We start from the raw sequence: 22,801 nt of genomic DNA, 5'->3' as shown, positions 1-22,801 counted from the left end.
AGATACTACCATTACACGAGCACAAGAGGTGGAATCCCGACTACAAGCAGCCTATGCTTCTCGAGGCAATTCGAATATGGGTTTAGTATTGGGAAACAATATGGCGATGGCCAATGGCAGTAGTGGCCAAGGGATAGCGATGGCTAACCCTAATGGGAGAGGGAACATGATGCAGAATGTCCCTTTATTACCAGCTTCCCCTAGCATGTCGATGCCTACGGGCAGTCAAATGGCTCCAAACGGTGGAGGCCAGGTGGTCAATTCTAATACCATGCCTGTGGCTCAACAACCAGTGCCTAAGAATTGTTAGGCTGATGGAATGACATGGTAATGACCAAGGCTATGAGTCGAGCGCTTCCAATGTTCTTGGTGAGGTTAAGGACATGATGAAGCATTATAACGACATGGTTACGGAGCAGTATTGACAAATAGCCGTTGATGTCAACTTCCTTAAAAAACAACAAAATTTGATAGGAAGTAGATACCCAGATGAGGGTGCACCTTCGAGGTTTAGCTGCAAATGGTGTGGTGGGCAACACTATCCAAGAAATTTCCCAAATGTTAAGTGCGACATCTGTGGAAAATCCGGCCATTTAGCAGCTACTTGCTGGAGTAAGATCAGTTCCCTCCAGCGAGGTAGTCGGCAACCAGGGCCTGTTAATCATCGTGTGCAAGGAAATGATTCCCAACGAGAAGACGGGCCTAAACAAATACTTCAACGACCAAAGACTATAGGGGAGGAGCTACCTCGTGGTAGTGGGGTTAGTTTGATTGAGGCTGTACGCGTTAATGATGCTGAAATCTCTAATCTGCGAGCTATTCTTACAAGAGGTCAAAAGGGTAGAGAACCCGACAAGGATAAGCCTGTCGACGGAAACCCTAAAGAAGGCGACAAAGGAACACAAGTTTTGGATCCTGCCATGGAAGGGGGACCTTTGAAGCCCGTGGAAAGTAAAGCCGATAAGGACTCACCAAAGAAGAAGGTGAAAGTTAAAAAAGAGGCAATAAAGCCGGTTCAGCGACCTAAAGAGCGGATGGTTTGGCGTGAAAAGCGAACTCTATCGAACTATCATGAATTCGATTTGGCGAGCTCTCTTTGCGAAGTCAAGCCGGATGTGAATCTTTTACAGCTTATTAAGCTTTCCCCAGGAGTATGCAAGGAATTTAGAAAGATCCTACGTACCGGGTATATCATAGAACCTTTGGGTATTGCGCGAGTTGGTGATGACTGGTTCGAGCATGCTGAGAAGCATTGCCCAAGGGTTGCAGCCTATGTCGATGGGATATTAGTAGATTATGCCATTGTCGACACGAGATCATCTGTTAACATTATGAGTTCTGAACTGATGGAAAGGTTGGGTCTTGCGATCCAGAAAGATACCTCCATAATTCTCAGAATGGCAGATGATAGTTTGAGGCAGCCGGAAGGCTGCATTACTAAGGTCCATGTCATTGTTGCAAATGTAGAATGCCTGTTGGACTTTAGGGTGATTCGTTTTGTAGGCCGTCCAAGTTACCAAGTATTACTCGGATGACCTTGGATCTTGCAAGCAGACTGCCAAGTAGATATACCCGCCGGTCGACTAATATTCGTCGGCAGAGGTGCCCAGCGTGTGGTGGTTGATGCTTATCCTGAGTTCCCGCAGAGTGAGAGAGCTCCTCTATCTTCTACAGAATTGGAGACATTAGAAGATTTATCTGCCAGTGAGACATCATCGAGTGATGAGTCCAAAGAGGAATCCACCATGGAAGACATCTATCAGATCACTTTGAACGAGTCGATAGAGGGCCAAGATCGTATAAGAGATGCAGATGTTATCGAGCTAGACCTTGGTATGCCTGATGATTCACGGCCAATCAAATTAGGTTCTATGCTCAACACAGCAGAAAGGGAGGACTATGTGGCCTTGATTCAGGAATTCCGTGATATCTTTGCCTCGAGTTATGATGAGCTAAAAGGCATTCCTCCTAGTCTTGCTATTCATACAATTCCGTTGAAAGAGGGCAGTCGTCCTGTACGACAGAAAGTAAGGCGTATGCCTTTCGAACTGAGGGACGGGCTGTTTGAAGAGTTACAGAAGCTTCGGGAAGCAGGTTTGATTTTTCCTATGCAACACACGGAATGGTGTTCGCCAGTTGTGATCAGAAAGAAGAAAAATAATCAAATTCGATTATGTGTAGACTTTAGAGAGCTGAATAAGTAGACAGTTAAGGACTACTACCCGTTTCCATTTATTGACCAGATTTTGGATCAATTAGCGGGTAGGGAAATATATTCATTTATGGATTGCTTTGTAGGATATAACCAGATGGCAATTGCAGAAGAGGACAAGTTGAAAACAACTTTTATTACTGTATTTGGTACTTTTGCGTACCATGTGATGGCCTTTGGTTTATGCAATGCGCCTGGTTCGTGGCAACGAACAGCAGATAAGACATTCGGTGACATATCCCCTGAAGAGTTCAAGGTGTTTATTGATGACTTAGGGGCCACCACCATGAGAGGAAGGCAGCTGATCATTTTAAGAAAATGCTTTGAGCACTATAGACAATTTTGCATCGCTCTAAACCCACGGAAGTGTGTTTTTGGAGTACCTTATGGGCTATTGCTGGGTCATGTGGTCAGTTCGGTAGGAATTGCGACAGACCCCGAGAAGGTCAAAGTTATAGTTGCCATGGGTCCACCGCGCACTCCGAAAGAAGTTCATAGCTTTCTATCTTCGGTTAGTTATTATCGTAGATTCATAAACGCCTTGGCAGAAAGAACATTGCCGCTTACAAATCTATTGTCCTTTAGCTGTTTGTTTGTATGGGGTGACCCTTGTAAGGTAGCATTCGAGGATGTGAAACAGGAGCTAGCAAGAGCTCCCATTTTAAAAGCACCTAAAAGAGGTGAGGTGTTCTATATATTCTCAGCAGCCACCATGTATAGTATTAGCCCAAATTTGGGAAGAGAAGTGGTATCATCCGATAGCTTTTGCTAGTTGGAAATTGGGTATTTCAGAGATCAATTATACCTACATGGAGAAGTTGTGTCTAGCGATGGTCTTTGGGACCAAGAAATTCAGGCATTATATTCTCTATGAGAAAGTCGTGCTTTATATGAAGGTGGAGGAACTTCGATTATTGATGAATAAGCTACAGCCGCCTGATCGTCTAGCGAAGTGGTTAATCACTTTGCAGGAGTTTGATTATGAAATCTGTAGTAAGCCACCAAGGTTGCAAGGCATCGTGGAATGTCTTGTGGACTTTGGGGAGTTGAAAGAATCTGTGGCTGAAGGTAGTGACATGGAGTTGTTATTTAAAATAGATACGGCATCTATTCCCTCCTGGTACACTACAATAACACATTATTTATCGACGGGAGAGGCGAGATCCGAACTATCTAAAGCTGAGAGAAGGAAAATTAGGCAGCAAGCATTAAAGTTTGCTTTGATTGCAGGTACATTATATCGGCAAGGGGTTGATGACATCTATCGCCGATGTGTGATGCCTGATGAGGTGCCATTCATTTTGGAAGAGTGCCATGATTCTGCTTGCGACGGCCATTTTACTGGACGGCTTACAGCACAAAAGGCTTTAAGAGCAGGTTATTGGTGTCCTGCCATCTTCCAGGATGTGTTTGCATATGTTAAGAGATGCGATATTTGTCAACGACATGATAGTCAAGAGAATAGGAAACAACCACTCACCCCTATTATGGCGATACTTCCATTTGAGAAGTGGGGAATAGACTTTGTGGGTCCTATTACTCCGTCGTCGATTGCGCAAAAGAGGTATATCATTGTAGCAACTGACTACTTCACAAAGTAGTCAGAAGCACATGCAACAAGGAAAGATGATGCTAAAGAAACTGCTAGTTTCCTTTTAGAGCAGATAATATGCCATTTTAGTCCGCCTAAAGAATTAGTGTGGGACCGCGGAACCCATTTCCTGAATAAGGTAATCAAAAGCTTGACAGAGACTTGGCAAATCAAGCATAACAAGACAACCCCATATAACCCGCAAGCCAATGGGCAAGTTGAAAGCACCAACAAGCAGCTTGTGGGCATCCTGTCCAAAATTGTGTCGGAAAAGAAACAGGATTGGGATAAAAAGTTATACGTGGCAGTGTGGGCCTATAATACGACCTTCAAACGAGCCACTGGCCATACCCCGTTCAAGTTAGTATATGGGGAGGAGTGTGTCTTGCCTTTAGAGATTGAGCTGCCGACTATTCGGTTTGCCATCAATCATTCTTTGAGTGATGAAGACACACTTTTTGAGCGTTTGACGACACTGGCACATTTAGATGAGCTTAAGCTGCAGAGCTTATTGCACCAAGAAGTGGCGAAGCGCCGAATGAAGCAACTACACGACCCCAAAGCCAAGAAATACACCTTCAAGAAAGGATAGCTTGTTCTATATTATGACACACGATGTGAATTATTTCCAGGCAAGCTAGAGCCCAAATGGGACGGGCCCTATAGGATCGTTAGAATAGGAAAGAATAAATCCAAAGTCTTGTTAGCTAACCTTGAGGGGATAGAATTTAAAAATAAGGTTAATCTTAATAAGATTAAACCTTATTATTTCTGATTGCACTAATACTATGACTGCCTTGCAGGTCTAGGCGAGATCGATCAAATATCTGCAAGGAAATCGTGATAGAGGTTGATGGGTCGTCTGATCCCTTATTTAGAACACCCATATTTAGAACAGAGGTATCATCAGGGAAAGCTCATTTGGTGGAGCAAAGGATACAAGGTGACTGAGCAAGAAGGCGGGATATTTATTTGGGAGATCAAGGTCTTCTGCCATCACTGCCTACAAATTTTGACGAGCATCCCTGTTGAATTCAATGATGATGGAGGGATGGAGCCTACAGTCCACTCGTTGAATATGCTGAATTTCAATTACCATAATTACGAGTAGAGTTCAGGATGGCGGGATATGTAAACCCTTTATGGACGTACACCTTGTACTTTGATGGGGCGTCTAGGGGTGCATGCAAAAAAGGAAGTGTAGGAGTTGTCATCCGAGACCCCCGACGACGCATTGTCATGAAGTTAGTTGCTTATCTCGGGGTGAATTTTACCAATAATATGGCAGAATACAAAGCCCTGATTATGGGTTTGAATATTGCAAAGAAGGGTGGTATCCGCCAGCTATTGGTGAAAGGGGACTCTCAGTTGGTTTTAAATCAACTCAATGGGACGTACATGGTACGAAACCCCATCCTTTGCATGTACCATCATACTGCCATAGCCCTGCTAGATGAATTTGATAGAGTGTCTTTTCAGCTGATTCCACGAAATTGGAATCAATTTTTCGATTCATTGGCTAATTTTGCGTATGAAGAAGACCTCTTCTTTAATTTTGGCCCTTGTCTCGATATATCTATTGACGATGAGACAGGACCTGGTCTTTTGTGGGGTATGCTTTCTGAACATGCCCTCTTTGGCAGACGATGGTTGATCTGGGTGATGTAGAGGGTAGGCGAGACTCATCTGCCTTTATTATCTTGGACCCACAGACTGATTAGACGAAATGTGATGCGAACACCTCTTGCGATATATGCAGGAGGGATGGGTCATAATTTAATGCACCTAGTTTAGGGCTTCGAGCCTCTGTTCCCCTGGGAATGGTATGCTTTGATGTCTATCATAGTTGTTTCCAGGAGGATGTTATGCGAAGTCATGTTTGATTTCATTAGGCTAAGAGGGCCATTTCCCTGTCTAGTGCGGGTGCGTTTAATCGGGTTTTTGTGTTAAGTGTTGTGCTAGATAGGTTTTGTGATTCATGGAGCCTGGAGGAGTCTTTGCTGTGATGGAAGCTTCTTGTGGCCAATCCAGGTGATACCTCTCCTTTACGAGTACATTTCTTTCTTGTTATATGTATATTTGTACTTGTCGAGGGGATATATTTTTGTTGGGGACCGGCAACCAAGGCATGCAGTCCCAAGTTTAGGCTAAGTATGTTTGAGGGAGGTCGGAGTAGTCATTGCCTCCTGTAAAGACATTGTCAGGCATCGAAAGACCTGTTTTAGAAGGAAGTCCTAGTGGCCCTGTTCTGCTAGCCTGCTAGGCAACCGTTCTAGGAGTTCTTGTTAGTAGTGAGGCAGTTAGAGAAGCCTGCCAGAAGATAATAATGATAATGCCAAGAAACCCTGAACATCCTAAAAGATGAATATACATACGAAGGTGTGTAAAAAGGGGTTCTAACCCCTATCAAAGAAAAGAAAAGGAATGAAAATGTATAGGCAGTTGATCATCGCCTTGCAAAGGCCTGGTAGGTTCCTGGGGACGAGTCAGACCCGGGGCCGATATCTTGTCTTCCTAGGGTGGCTTCTTGCTGGAAAAAAAAAAAGACAAAACAGGGAAGATTGGAGCGAAAATAAAAGTGAGCGTTAGAAAATGATTAAGTGTTGCCTTGCAAGGGCTTGGTAGGTTCTTGGGATGTCGAGACAGGTCCTGAGGCCGATGCCCTGTTCTCCTTGGGTCACTACGCTCAGCTCCCTCCTTTTTACATGCCCAAGTATGTTAATAAAATAAAAACCCTAAAAGAAGAAATGTACTGACAGAAAATACTCCTTGATCAGGCTATAGGAGTCCTCGCCTTGTAGGAGCTCCTAGTAGTGTTGTCTTTAGTTGGTGGGTAGTTCAGACCACCACTTCAGGCAACCTCTTTGACAATTCTTTTTAGTTTGGTTGTGTTGGAGCAGTTGGTTAGTGACTCGCTTCGGATCTTCTATTAGATGATGCTAGGCCTACTCCTTGTGGATGTCATGCCTTGGTTCTGTCAAGGGGTAGGGTGAGCGTTGTGTTGAGTTTTATCGCATATTTATTTTGTATCAGCTTGATGTTTCTCTGGTTGTTTTGTGCAGATCTATTGTGGGGTTTGACTGGTTGAGTTGCCCTATCCCGTGGTCGCCAATGAGAGTGGAATTTTGGTGCCAAAAATTGCTTAAAAATAGCTAAAAATTATGAATATCAAGGGAAAAATATCCAATGTCAAAGGCGACGGCTTGACGTAGGACGATTTTAAGCGTCAAAGTGCTCTAAGGACGCCCGGGAAACACTTGCGGATTTTTAGTAATTTTTCCATGCGCCTGTGCCGATCAATGGAGCTGGCAGGCAGTGCGGGATGCTGAGATGAGCTCACAGAAATTTTCAGAACTGGATTCGGACATCGTATGCGAGAGAGACCGGGAAAAGGACCAAAAGGCCGGTCAAAATTGGGGAGGTGCCCAAAAGGAGAAGTGGAGGGGTGCCCCTTTGGGAAAAGGACCAAAAGGCCGGTCAAAATTGGGGAGGTGCCCAAAATGAGAAGTGGGAAGGGGCACCCCTCTCCCTAAAAAAAAACGAGATTGAGGGGGGGTAGCGTGCTGCAAATGGCGCCAAGAAAAAAATGCCCCCCCCCCCTCTCCCCCCCAAATCGACATGATGGCTGAAGAGCAAGCCATGGAAGCAATTGCAGCAGGCCATTACATTGTTCTCATGCTCCACATCGCTCCGTTCCGCGCGAGAAATGGCAGCCTGTATAGAGAGAGAGAAAATCAATCTTTCTCTCTCGTCCCTCTCTCTCTTCTAAGGGGGGATTCATGTGGGAAGAGAAAGGAAGAAGAAAGAATGATGGAGGCTTGTCCGCATTGATCGGATTGCTCCACGGGCTGGAAATGCTGACGTGTGATCGTCATGAGCATGAAGTGCTGCTGATTTTCAGATTTGCAGCCATGGACATGAAACCCGAGACACACAAATAAGCGGTAATTCAAAATTTTCAAAGAAAATTTGAGATTTCATGGCTTTTGATCGATAAAATGTTGTTCATGTGGGCTAAAAATTGTTTATGTTGCTGTTTTCCATGAGTACTTGTTGATCATAATCAGAAAATGAGAAAAACATGCATCTTGTGGCCCAAAATAATACACTAAAACACGTAAAAATATGGGAAATCAAGGGAAAATGATGTTTTTGAGCATAAAAATGGAAGAATAAATAGGAACACCAACTAAATTTTCATTTTTGTTGCAAAAAGGAACTAAGGGCCATAGCCCATAACCTATTTTGATTTTTTAGTAATAAAATAATGCAAAAAATAAGGGAAAATATAAGGAAAATAGAGAAAAACCACTAAAAATAGGGGAAAATGCATTTTGGGTGCGGAAAATTAATGAAAATTAAGAACAATGTTCGTGAATGTTTGTGGGGACTGAAGCATGAGGGTTTGCCTCAGTTCAGCCCCACCTTCTTGTTCTAGTGTGTTTTTTTCTGTTTTTTACACATAAAATGATGGCAAAATGACTTATAAATCTATACAACAATGCAACATTTGATCGATGGGAGGGTAGAGTGGTTAAAATGTGTCTAAATGTGGAGCGAACCGATGAAAGCTTGCTGGTTTTTGTTTGCATGCCATATAGGTTGGCGAATAATTATAGAATGAGAGCCTAGTAGCACGAGGGTTTCCTCGGTGCTAGGTTCATGCAACGCCGCATAAGAACGGTAGTTGAAAATCATTAAAAGGGTGTTTTCCACATGTGCACAATATTGATTTTATAATTGTTTGAGCACTTAGCATCCACAATATGCATAAACCATGGAAATATTTAAAGGTATCAGAAATCTTGGATGCATAGCAATTGCTTTCATTAGGAGCTTGACCCACATTGAGTGTGAGACAGGACACCCTAAGCCATAGGCTAGTCAGGGGATCTAGGGGAAAGAGAAGTAAGGATAATGGTACATTCCTGTATACGATCAATTGGTACCTTGAGTGGATTTTGTGCGAAATTGATACAAACACAAGATATTTAGGAGGCAATGTATATGTCATTAACGCTCCTGGCCGCGAGGCCGTGGGGTTGTTGAGTGCGTGAGATAGAGGTCTAGCTAGTGCACGAGCCAATGCCAGCCCGTTCTAGGTTCCATCAGCAACAACTAGGAAGACTTTGTTAGTGGGATATTGGTGGCCGACCCTCCACAAGGATGTATATGACTACTGCAAGAGATGCCATGCTTGTCAGCGAATGGGAAAAACCACCAAAACAAGTGCCATGCCATTGCAACCTATCCTTCCCCTAAAATCGTTTGAGAAGTCGAGGATTGATTTCATGGGTCCCATTGATCTGCCTACCAGACGGAAGCAAAACAGATACATTGTGGTATGTATGGATTATGTCACAAAGTGGTGTGAAGCTAAAGCTCTGAAGCGGGACGATGGTAGCAGTGTATCCCTGTTCATGTACGAGAATATTATCACCTGTTTTGGCAGTTCTCTCAAGTTGCTAAGTGATAGAGGTATTCATTTCCTTAACAAAAACATGGAAGAGCTAATAGAGCTTTGTTTTGACCTGAGGGAACAAGCTCATGGATTAGGTCTTGTTTCACCTCTAAGACAGGAAAAGAAAAACCCGTCTAGGGGTGTGTAAACCACTTCTTCCAAGACTTGGAAGAGTGAGCAGAAAACCGAAGTGCCAAATAAGTATGAACTCTCCCTGAAAAGGAGGTGATCCAGTCGCACCTTCCAGTACGGCTACCTTGTTACGACTTCACTCCAGTCACTAGCCCTGCCTTCAGCATCCCCCTCCTCGCGGTTGAGGTAATGACTTCGGGCATGGCCAGCTCCCATAGTGTGACGGGCGGTGTGTACAAGGCGTATAAGATCTGCCATTGCGAGTCCACTCCTTACTACCCTAGAGCCAACGGCCAAGTTGAAGTCACCAACTATATCCTCTGCTTGATCTTGACAAGAACAATTGCTGCACATCATCATGATTGGGACGATCGACTTACACAGGCCCTCTGGGCATACAAAACCTCCCATAAGACAACTACATGACATACCGCTTTCCAGCTAGTGTATGGTACTGAAGTCATCTTCCCTGTTGGATGGGAATCTCCCTCTTGCAGCTAAAGGCGGTTAGGTTGGCATGACCGACCTACCATATGAGCCTCCACTAGTCGGCCATGGAATATTCTAGGGAATATTCCCTTTATCGTCGGGCCGGGGCATTGCCCCCTCAGACCACCGCCGGTGGCCGTTGGACCCCTTGGGACCCCCCAGCCAAGGGCCACAGCCCCCGAACCTCAAAATAGGGGCCCCTTTTAACTCCCTTACCCCCAACTCGATGCAATGTGCCTCGAGTTGCTACCAGCTTAACTACTCAGTCCAACCTAAAGATTAGGCCCACAATGGTCACCTTTTTTCCATTCGATCACATAGACCTCATCTGATATACAAGTCAAGACTCAACCAATGTCCCGGGCTCACATTTGGCTTCTCCTCATAATGGGGGCCTTACAACTTTGAGCACCATGGATCATTGGTCGCACCTTATGAGGGTGGGGCATTGAGCATATCTAACACCCCCCCTCAATGTCCACCCATAGGTGAACTATCTCCTCGGCCCAATGCCGAGTCTCTGAAGATGAACTTGAAGCAGATCCTTCATAAGTGCTTTGGTAAAGATATCCGCTCCATTCTTCTCTATTGGACAGTAGACCAGTTCCACCATCCCATCCTCCATCAAATCACACACATAGTGATACTGGATCTCTATATGTTTGGTGCGTGCATGAAACACTGGATTTTTGGCAATGGCAATGCAACTTTGATTGTCACATCTTAGCACAATTGGTTCTTCATCCTGCACTCCCATATGCCATTGGATCCTCCATGTTGCTTCACGTGTAGCAAATCAAGCTGCCTTGTACTCTGCTTTGGTAGAAGACAATGCCACTGTTGGCTGCTTCTTACTAATCCAAGAGAAAATTCATGAACCCAAAGAGAAACAATAACCAGAAACTGACTTCCTAGAATTGCTGTCTCCTGCCCAATCTGAGTCACAATTCTCCACAAGAGAAGTTCCGAAACTATATGTGATACCATAGTCAAGAGTTTCCTTCAAGTATCTGAGCACCCACATCCTAGCCTTCCAATGACTCTCATGAGGTTTGTTTGAGAACCTGCTCAAAATACCAATAGCAAAACTAATATCTAGTTTGGTATTACACAAGTAGATCAGACTGCCGACCATCCTCTTGTACCTCCCAATGTTTGCCAATGCTGATGTATCCTCAATGGATAACTTTGCATTCACCTCCATAGGTGTAGCTATCTCCTTGCACTCGGTCATTGCAAATTCCTTCAAGATCTCCCATGCATACTTCTTTTGAGAGATGAAGATCTTCCTTGGCTCTTGCCAGACTTCAATTCCCAAACAATAGTGCAGCAAGCCCAAGTCTGTCATTTCAAACTCAGATTTCAAAGCCTTTCGAGTTTGGTTGATCATGTCTTCATAGTCACCTGTAATAAGAAGGTCGTCCACATATAGGACAATCACTGTAGACTTTTCAGCATCCATGTAAACATATAAGTTAGCATCTAAGACACATCTTTTGAAGTTTAAGCTTAAAAAGAACTTATCTATATGCTAGTACCATGCTCTGGGGGACTTGTTTCAGCCCATACAATGCCTTCTTCAGCTTACACACTTTGTTCTTAGAATGAGGGGCCTCAAACCCTAGTGACTGAGCCATGACCATTTAAGAACGCTGACTTAACATCCATATGGTAAACATGCCACTGCTTGTGGGCGGCCACTGCAAGAACTGTGTGAATAGAGGTCATTCTAGCAGTTGGGGCAAATGAATCTTGAAAATCAAACCCTTCAACCCATGAAAACCCTTGTGCAACCACTCTAGCTTTGTACTTTTCTAAGGTACCATCAGCCTTGTACTTTATCTTCCAAAGCCACTTTGTGCCAATAACATTTTGCTTTGCTAGCCGATCCACTAGCTCCCAAGTTTCATTCTTCATTATGCAGTCATACTCGGCTTGCATAGCTGCCTTCCATGCTGGATCTGTAAGTGCTTCTTCTAAGTTAGTTGGATTATGTGAGCAGAAGCCCTCCTTTGCTCCTCTATTCTCTAAGACCTCGTTGGTCCGTCTGCCTTCTCCTCAATAGATGTGGGCATAGGATTATTGTGGTCATAGAGTTGCTTCACCCAATACAGCAATGGATTTTCTGGTGGGGTGATGTCAGGTTGGTGAAATTTTTCCTCATCATCTGAAGATGATGCTTCCTCCTCCTTAAGGATAGGGACAGTTCACGGGATAGGTTCATAGTGGACCACTTATTCACTTGATGATAAAGTGAAAGAACTTGCATTCTCCTCCTCCATTGTATGTAGCTACTCCTTGAACACCACATCACGGCTCACGATAATATTCTTTACCTCTTGGTCATATAATTTGTAAGCCTTTTGCTCATCACTATAACCCAAGAAGATACATTTTCTGTTTTTTGGTTGTAACTTGTTTCTCTTCTCATCTGGAATATGTGCATAACATTCACATCCAAAAATTTTGAAGTGTGAGACAGATGGTTTCTTACTAGTGTAAGCCTCATGAGGTGTTTTTCCCTTCAGAGGCTTTGTGTAGCTCCAATTTAAAATGTAGACTATAGTATTAATAGCTTCAGCCCAAAAATGGTTAGGCAATCCCTTGCCCTTTAGCATGCATCTTGCCATCTCCACAATGGTGCGATTCCTGCATTCCACAACACCGTTCTGCTGAGGTGTTGTCAATTAATGCTTGATCCCTTTGCTCTTGTAAAAGTCTTCAAACTCCTTTGAGTTGAACTCACCACCACCATCTGTTCTAAATTTCTTCACACTTTTCCTTGTTTCATTCTCAACAAGTGTTATCCATTTTTTAAACTTACCAAAAGCTTGAGCCTTATCACGAATGAAGTACACCCACATTTTCCTATTGTAGTCATCAACAATCAACATAAAATAAGAAGATCCCCCCAAGGCCCGTGTAGGCATCTTTCCACACAAGTCAGCATGCAACAACTCTAGAGAAGCCTGGGCTCTATTCTTGCTTTCTTATGGAAATGCCTCTCTCTGTTGCTTGCCCATCATACAAGCTTCACAAGGTTCCTTCAATTCATTCATTGCAGGTAGGTGAGCAACCATACCTTGCTTGTGCATCTTCTTCAACACTGCAAATCCAATGTGTCCAAACCTTTCATGCCAAAGCTTACTTGTGCCCACTCCAACGGTGGTTGTAAGAGCACTTAGGTCATATAGGTTGTTCCTTCTTTCTCCTTTGCCAACAACTTTTCCATCATTGTCAATAATTTCTACACTTGTTTTCTTGAACCTCACTTCATGACCAAGATCAGTTATGGTAGCAACTGATAATAGATTTCTCCTAATTTTGGGAACATACAACATATTTGAAAGCTTTTTGACATCACCATTTGTAGCAACAAATGAAATAGTACTTGTGCCCGCAACAGGGCATTTTGCATCATTTCAAACCATCATAGTGATGGATTCTTGTAGAGGCTGCATAGAACTGTATAGAGCTTTCTTATTGGTCATGTGATGGGAGGCTCCACTATCCAACACCCATGAGTTAGTGGTAGATTCTTCTTGTGTCGAGGAGCATACCTCCTCAATGGTCACCATGAATAACTCCAACTCTACTTCAGCCGTATTAGCTGTCTCTTTCCCTTTAATTTTAAGGGTACCATTCTTTTCATCTACCTTCTCAACAGGACAATCTGCAATTGCATGTCCTTTCTTCTTGCAGTAGAAGCATTCTCCTTGAAACTTCTTCTTACCACCCTTCTTATTTTTGTCACCATCATTTTTGGTGGAGGAACCACCTTTGCCTTTTGCATTGGTAGAGAATGCAGCGTCTCCATTGTTGCTTCCTTCTCGGGCTTTCAGTCTCAACTCCTCCAGCAATAATGCACAAAACTCCTCAAAACTCAAAGCTTGAGATCTCACCTAAGTATTAAGGGCAGTTACTAGTCCATCAAACTTTTGTGGACAAATTTGAAGACACCTCTGAGATAGCTCCTCGCTAGTCTTTTGTATCCTAGCACTAGCTATCTAGTTGCCCAGATTCTTAATCCGAGTGATGAATGCTTCAGCTATCTCTCCTTTAGCAAACTTCTCCGCTGCTAGTTGATTCTCCAAGTTTTGAATCCTTGTTTGGTTTCGTGTTTCATACTGACTCCTCAGTACATTCCAATCCCCTGATGCTTTGGTTGTATGCTAAATCAAAGTCAGAACACTGTCAGAATAGCTTGTAACTAAGGCACACAATGCATCTACATTCCTTCATTTCCAAGCTCCTAGAAGTTCTACATTTGGAGGAATCATCACACTAGGATTTGATGGGTTGGGGGTAGGCTGTGGTTCTACTTTAGTCCCCAACACAGTCTCCAAAAGCTCATAAGAATCAAGGATAGTTGTAATTTTGAACTTCCACAAGGTATAGTTTGTACCATCTAACTTTCCTTCGCTGAAGGTTGGTGGACGAATCCTCAGTGTGTTTGAATAGCTAGTACAACAACACCACCTCTTGCACCGTTTCCTAATGTGCCCGAACCACTTCCGAAAGATGACATTGTTCCTCTTTTCTGTTGAAGCCTTTGCCTCTTGTGCACTCTTCAATCCCTAGAGCCCCCTCGGCTCTAATACCATGTAAAAATTACATGGCACAGTGAATAGAATCTGAGAAAGAGATAGAGATAGAGAGTACACAATAGATAAGAGGAGAATTAGAAAATTTCTTTAGCTCCAAACAACTGATACAGTGATGGCTCTGTCCACCCGTGCGCTTTCACAGTGAAGCTTAGATGGAGATCTAGACAGAAGATAGGTGAAGAGCTTAAGGCTAGCTAGAACAACTCTAATTGGATGAAAGATAGATGATTGATGGATGTGAAGGGGTTTAGCTTTTATAGTCTATGAAGGCGGCTAGGTTGGCATGACCAACCTACCATATGAGCCTCCACTACTTGGCAGGGAATATTCCCTTTATTGTCGGGACGGGGGCACTGCCCCCGGACCCCCGCTAGGGGGGCTGCTGGCCCCTTGGGACCCCCCAGCTGTCCAGGGGCCACTTCTGTGGCCCCTGGAACCCAAAATAGGGGCCCCTTTTAACTCCCTTACCCCCCAACTCGATGCAATGTGCCTCGAGTTGCTACCAGCTTAACTACTCAGTCCAACCCAAAGATTAGACCCACAATGGTCACCTTTTTGTCATCCGGTCACATAGACCTCATCTGATATACAAGTCAGGACTCAATCAATGTCCGGGCTCACATTTGGCTTCTCCTCATAATGGGAGCCTTACAACTATGAGCACCACGGATCATTGGTCGCACCTTGTGAGGGTGGGGCATTGAGCATATCTAATAGGAAGTTCGTGAGCGGAAGTAAGAGCAATGGTGGAAGAAGCAAGAGCAAGAGAGAGAGAGAGACACACACAATATGTGGGAACTCCAACAATCACAATGTGTGACTGACCTTTCCTTTATTCAAATGTCACTGGAAGAATAAAGAATAAAGTGACAGTGATGAGCATGTGCCACCTATAGTGTAGAGGTATGCGGGAACTGTGAGTGTAATAATACATGGGTGGCTAGGCATAATCGCAATTAAGCACTTTTGCATAAACTGAAAACCCCTAGAAGAACATTAGATAGGTAGGATTTTTTTAAGTTTAGTTGTTTGAGTAATTGTTTGTTTTGTTGTTTTGTATCTGTATTTTTTGTGTTTGTTTAGATCAAGAATTGTTTTTTTCCATTTTTATTTGGAATCTTTTAGCTTAAAGACTTAATGGCCTTGGTCAAGATTGGTTATTTCTTTGGATAGATTGTAGTAGGACTTTGATGGTAGCTATTGGACATCTTGAAATATATATATTTTCTTACTGATATGTTTATACATCACAGGGATTATGGGTTCATGAGCACTTAATGTTACACTTGTTGGATACATTGTACTTGGGGTTTGTCTCCTGGTTTTATCAATTACATGCAATGCCATGGGTTGGGTTGATGCACTTTTTTCATCATTGTTGAGCACTAACATGGCACGATGCCCACTGCAGATATATGCAGTAAACCTTAGATGAACGTGTAGTTGAGAGAAGACATTTCATTATGCATGCACAGCTCTTTGCATGCATGAGAGTTGAGATATTCATCACCAAATTAGAAACCATTGGATGAGTGGCAAGGTGGATGGGTAAGTTTGAGGGTCGTCAAAGATGCGTACACTTGTGAGATGGGTTGTTTTTTGGTCAAATTCATGAGGATCATATTGTTTACCGTAGCACAGAGGAATGAAAAATGGAGTAGAAGTGTGGGAGAAATGGAAGAAGGAGACAACCAAGAAGGCACAAGACAAAGAAAAGAAAAGAGTAAAAGCGCGCCATTAAATATGAAGGTGCTCCTGAATCCTTATAAAAAGAGCGCTAGGCTCACTCCCGTGCCAATTGTATGCATTAGTGGGAACGGGGTAAGTTAGAATGGTGGAAAATGGGAAAAGAGGGCCTAGGCTAATGGTCGGCCATGTAAAAAGTGGGGATGACCGCCCAAAAAGTAAGGCATGTATATAAAGTTCAAAAGTGAATGAGAAGCTCATTCTTGGGTGTGGCTAAAGCTTCTTCTTCTTCTTCTCTTGCTTCTTACCTTCTTGCTTGTGTTTGAGTGAGGGATTGAGGGAGTGTGAGGGAGTGCGAGTGAGGGATCGTGGAGAAGAAGCTCCTCATCTTCTCTCTTCATCTTCCCTTCTCTTCTTCTCTCCTCTCATCTCATGCGGCTATGGAGGATGGAGCTTGATGGAGAGGGATTGAGGTTGCTCGAGCTTGCTACAAGGATCGTGGAGCTACCGGAGTGTGAGAGAGAGGAGGAAACTCGATCAAGCATCAAGGTAAGCTCACTACACCCACAAGGTAGGCATTGTGCATCGGCTATGTGAGAGGTAGCCATGGTCGCTCGGCTTGAAATGCTTGATCAATAAGCGGTCTGTAGGTCTTGGGGTAGAGCTCTGTGGCTCCCCTACATTTTGGTTCCGTTGCCGGGACCGATGGAATCGAGCCTTGAGCGCCACGTGCATTGTATCGAGTATGGCAGTAGGGTTTATAGCTTGAATCGATGCTTGAGATAGTTAGGAGGATTAGGAGGTTTTAATCCCTGGAGCAAGTAAGTATTTTGATTTGCTGTTGAATGTAGAGTAGGACCATCTGTCTTTATTTCTATTTCTATTTTCTATTGCAATAGGTTAAGGGTAGGATAGGAAAAAGAAGGGAACAAAAGGGTTCTGTTGTTACTGGAGACAGGGAAGTTGGGACGCAGATTCAGACATCTGGCTAGTGGAGTGTATGAGATTAGTCTCTAAGTCCACAACAGACAGTGGGAGGTAATAAGGGGCACAACAGCCTAGGGTGCCCACATTTGACACCTTGTTTTCTGAGATGACTGTGAGATTGGGAGCCCAAGAGAGAGCGAGAGAGGGAGAGAGCTGTGGGAGATCCCAAAGTGCATTGATCAAGCGCTCCATTGCTTTGAGGTATGCCAGACGTTCCCCTCTGTCGCTCGCATTGATTTGGAAAGTGCGACACGATTTGATAGAGTAGGCATTAACCTAAAGGCGCCGTGTGCAACCTGCGGGCTGTCGGCTATGCAGTCGAACCAGTCTGTCCGATTCCCAGAATCAAACCGTTCGAGTGTGAGAGTCGGATCATCCGATTTCCATAATTGAACCAGTTGAAAATCAGACTAGTTGAATCCGATTCCCAGAGAATCGGACCAGCCCACCAAGTCGGACCACGTGTCCGAGTCCCAAAATTGAGCCACTCGACCCATTGCAGTGGTCGGTGGACCACCCCCTGTCCGACTAAGGGAAGCCAGACCAAAGTAAGACCAAACCTGCCCGTCCGACTAAGGGAAGCCAGACTAAAGTAAGACCAAACCCGCCCGTCCGATTCCCAGAATCGGATCAGACCTATCCGATTCCTAGAATCGGACCAGCCCGGTCCGATTCCCATTATCGGATCAGAGTACCAGAGCTTGAATAGAAGGTGATTCACCTAGACCACAGTCCTGGGTGCCCTAGTGACGTCCTCTGACCCCCCAGGGAACCCAGTTTGACCTTAGAAGTTGGATACTAGACAAGATGACCGAAGATTCACCCCAAATAGCTAGACACCGGGTTGACATAATTGGGATTGGATGTAACGTTTGGCAACCATCCAACCAACTAACCAACCTTGAAGCAAGATAGGGAATGCAACAGGGTCTTTCTGTAAGACTTTAGAGTGGCCATGACCTGCACCTAAAGCCACATCAGGCCACAACCGGAGGTAGTGAGGCGGAGCTTGCATCAAGCATTTAGTGCATCCTCACCTCACCTCCTGATTTCACCACCTAGGGTTCACTACAAGGAAAGGAAAAGCCTACTTCCACACCGAGCACTAGAAAGCACTAAGCACAAGTTGTGGATAAGATTAAGATGATTTTAAGTAACAAGGAGCTTAACAAGAAACATAATAACATCAAGGAACCTACTACTAGGAGAGGATCCCAATGCATAACGGGCTACTAGGGAACTCCATCTATAGGGCCCTGAGAGGAAACGAAGGTTCGGAGGACCGCAACATAGAGAATCAGATGCCACCAGAGCTAATCAAGTTGATCGACGACCCAATGAACCGGGAAGCAGAAGCAATGTCAGGATTCCAAGGCGGACCAGACTTGAACTTGGGAGAATTTCCAGCCATGGTGCAGGAGTTAGTCAACGAGTATGACTTGCTAGCTAAGATGGTAGTTTAGGGTAGGCTGGTAGAGGAAGTAGTAGCGGCCCTAGAAGAATGAAAAGCAATCAAAAGGGCACTAGAGAGCATGATCACCTATAACCACTAGCAGAAGACTAGGAGACTCCAACAAGACGTGGATATGTACGAGGCCCGGCGCGTGCTAGCCCTGGCTAGAGCAGCTAAGGTAGGACCAAATGCAGAGAGAGAGCAGGCAGTGGAGGTTGACTTGTCATTAAGTGAACTTGTAGCCAGGCGGCTCATGGACAACACATCCGCTGAGCAGGGCGCGGCAGCCTTAGCCATAGCCTTACTCTCAAGATTAGGGGTCACACAAGGGGCAAAGGGGCAATCTAGGATCCCTATAGTGGCGAAAGAACTAGACAAGTATGAACCTAGCAACAACCCATATAGCTTCATGGAGCAGTTCGAACAGGTTTGTGAAGCAAACGGCCTTACAGACCCTACACAATACTCCCAAGCTTTTGGGCTATGCTTAGGAGACAAAGGGAGGGTGTGGCACACCAGCCTAGATGCAACCGAGTACGAGAACTTTGCCTATATTAAGGACCACTTTATCAAGAGGTTATCTGAGGCAGGATACTCCGACAACCTCATCGTCCGCTTGATGAATGTCAGCCAGAGAGAAAAGGAGGATGTAAGAGACTACATCACACACATACGTAGCCTCTTCAAGAGGATTCTGGCCAATGAGCGACCTAACAAAAAGGCTGCGTCTACAGTGTTCATAAATGGAATCCGTAGCGAGGAACTCTACAAGGCCTTGGCTAGTAACTCCACACTACATAGAGACGTGCTGGCTAGGGTTTTTGATGAAGCAATAAGAGTAGACGACCACCTGAGGGAGTGAAGCATGAGGAACACTAGTCAGGATGATGCAGGTGAGAGGGCTTCAGAGCAATCAATGATGTTGGGTGAGAGAGAGAGAGCTCTAGCGTGCGGGATAAGGGAAAGGGAGTTGACCAAGGCCGGGACTTGGCGGAGGTGAGAATGGAGATTATACGTTTGCAATAACAAATAAGGAAGCTTACACAAGCCCACGTGCAGTGCATACACTATCTTCCAGCCGAGTGTCAAGATCCAAGATCTAGACCGTGTTCAAACTGTGGTAGGTTCGGACATGATGCGTTGCACTGCAAATTGCCCAGGAGGTTTCCATACACTCAGCAATACAACCCTCCTTACCTAGGCAACATGCCATCTAACTTCCTTGGCAGAGGAGCTCAGCTGGCCCTTCCAACACCAAGCGACACGAGACCAGCCATCCCTAGGCTAGAGATGAACCCAACGGGCATACCCAGACCACCAGGATCCTACGTGACTCAACCACCAAGTGACGCTCCTGCTCATTATCTGGAGGAACCTAGTGAAGAAGAGAGCTACATAAATCCATACATCTGCTATGATGACGAGGAGGGCAATCTAGTCCTGATGGAATATCGACCGGTGCCGGTGATGGCCCTGGGCAGAGGAAGAGACAGAGGATTTGGAGGACCAAGCTAGGACCCAATCTCATGTTGGACTTGCGGTCATCCAGGCCATATATCATCATGCTGCCCAGAAAGGGAACATGCAAATCAGGACAAGGCAGACCTTAGGTGCATCAAATGTGGGATCATGCACTTGTTCCCTGATTGCCCTAGGTGGAAGCCATCATCTAGTCTGGCCAACGTGCCCTCTGTGCCCTTGGGGCTATTTGGCGTAGAGACCTTTGGTGGAGAGGATGCACCCATCCCGCTGCATGTCATGATGCGAGCGCAAACAAGACAAACATGCATCTCAGTGCGCCTGGGCCAAGTAACCTAGACTCAGCCTTGCTGGGAAAGAAAAGCTAGAGGAGAAGGAGAAAGAGAGTAGACACAAGGATCACTCTTAAGACTGAGGAAGATACAACCTTAGTGCCAGGATGAGGGGTCACAGATGCTGAGGCAGAGACCTCCGCCCCCAAGACGGCGGCACTAGGTAGTGCCAAGGTGGGGGAATACCCTCATCCTAGGCGGCAACTCGAGGCTATCGCCAAGGTAAAGGAGTGGGTCAAGGATGCCCAAGAACACCTCAAAGATGTAGAATCCATATTGGAGGATCCGATGGAGGACCTTTCTAGTGCAAGCACACCCGATTTGCCATCGCGACCTCAATCGGGGAATGCGCTAACACCACGAGAGATGCCACAAAGGCAAGACCAGGAAGAAGCTTATCAACAAGCTAGCCACGACATGTGGCCGAAGAGTGGTGACCGAGGAGAAAGCCAACTACCCAGCAATCTCCTCACCATCGTAGTAACCACCCTAGTGACCATTAATTTGGGAGACCTGCTTCAACAGCACCCTCCATTGTGGTGAGAATTGAGGCACTGGATGGAGGGAAAGGGGGAGCATGCTGCCGCTGACTTGCACGAGTAGGACACACTCACGCAAATTCCAAGCCTAACGCTGCACTCGGCTCCAAGGCCACTGCACATCAACGCTTTCTGGGAAGGCACGGAGATGCATGCAGTCCTACCTGTCCTAGCCTTAGGGGATGCAACGTGGAAAGGAATTGTGGATACTGGCGCAGGGGTTAGTGTCTTGAGCCATGCAGTTCTACAGGCCTGGGAAACCCACCTGTGGAAGCGGCTAGGTTCAATGTTACATTGGCCAACGGAATGAAGGTCAGACCACTCAGGGTCTTAAAAAACTAGCCAGTAAAGATCACAAGAGTGCAGTTCTCCGTAAATTTCATTGTCATGAAAGGGGTGGACTACAACATACTGCTAGGCGGGCCATGGATGAGGAATGCTCGAGTGGTTGAAGACTAGGAAAACAATCTCATATTCTTGGGGAATAGGATGGAAGCGGTAAGCATTGAGATGGACACATGGAAAACTACCCTAGTCGACCTTGATGCTATCTTGACCATGCTAAAAGGTGATGCCCAGGCACAAGCCTTATGGGGCGCTGACCAAGTACATTCCCTGCCCTGAGGACGAGAGGGATTGGATGCATGTCTTGGCAACCATTGACATGCCATTCTTGGATGAGGAAGAGTTGTATAAGCAAGTGGCTAAGTCACCAAGCATGCCAGCAGAGGAACCCATGGTGCCGCTCTGCATGATGGCGGGGAGCTCGCGGGAACCACAGAGACTGATCTCGTTTCACACCCCCACGAACAAGCTCAAGCTTCACGGAATCGTAGGGTACCTAACCACTGAATTGAAAGGCAGTGAAGCGGCTAATCTAAAGCCCCTAAGAGATCTCTTAGCTCGGCCTGAATGGGAATGGACCAAAGTGCACGATCTCAACCTATCATACAACTGGGCTTTAATTACCAACGAGGCGGAGATTGGAGAGGAGAACCAAGGGGATGACGAGTAGTCGGAGGGGCAAGATTCCAGTGATAAGGAGTATGAGCACTATCGCTCTGAGATGGACGAGAGCAAGGAAGGGTTTAACATGATAGATTATGACACTAAAGGGAGAGCAATCGAGCAGATTAAGGCAGACTCTAGGCCGAAACGGAAAAGGGATGGAAAAGGAGTCATGCGGATGGAATGCGATAGAACCTCGCTGGAGCAAGTGGGAGCTATGGATTATGAGCAAGCAGGGGTGGCACAATCGTTGGTAGCCCCAATATTGAAGACGGAATCACCTACTGAACTATGACCCCTGGGTGAAACCCCTTCCTCAAGCAAGGGATGCGAGTTTAACTCGGAGTCTGAAGTCAGTACAGAGAGTGATCCCGAAATACCCCAACCCTCTAATGTCAGACAAACTAAAGGGGACTTGCCAGTCCACTTAAGGCGCAAGCGGATTAAGGAGGGGACCAAGAACCAAACTAAAGACTCAAAAGGAGAGAGGCAAAGGAAACCACAGGACCTACCCAAATGCCTCAGAAATTTTAAGAAGGGTGATAGAGTGGTGGTTCTGCTAGGAGCAAAGAGACAAGGGCAAGCCAAGGAACCAATTCAGGGACCTGCCAGGGTCAAGGAAGTTGACCTGGCAGAGGAGGGCAAGAAACCATGATCAGTGTTCATTGCTGACGACTTGACCAAGGAAGAGGAGGCTAGGTTGGTGGCCCTCCTGCGGGAGTATGTCAATGTGTTCGCCTAGTCCTTGGAGGAACTAAGAGGAGTCGATCCTAGGGTCGTGACCCATAACATTCCCATGGTTCTAGAAGCGATGCCAATGAAGCA

Source organism: Lygodium microphyllum, chromosome 17, assembly GCF_053477565.2.
Source record: "Lygodium microphyllum isolate KBCC chromosome 17, Lygodium_microphyllum_v1.1.10, whole genome shotgun sequence".
Taxonomy (NCBI): Eukaryota; Viridiplantae; Streptophyta; class Polypodiopsida; order Schizaeales; family Lygodiaceae; genus Lygodium; species Lygodium microphyllum.
The sequence above is the reverse complement of the archived record's forward strand: the minus strand, read 5'-3'. Positions refer to the sequence as shown.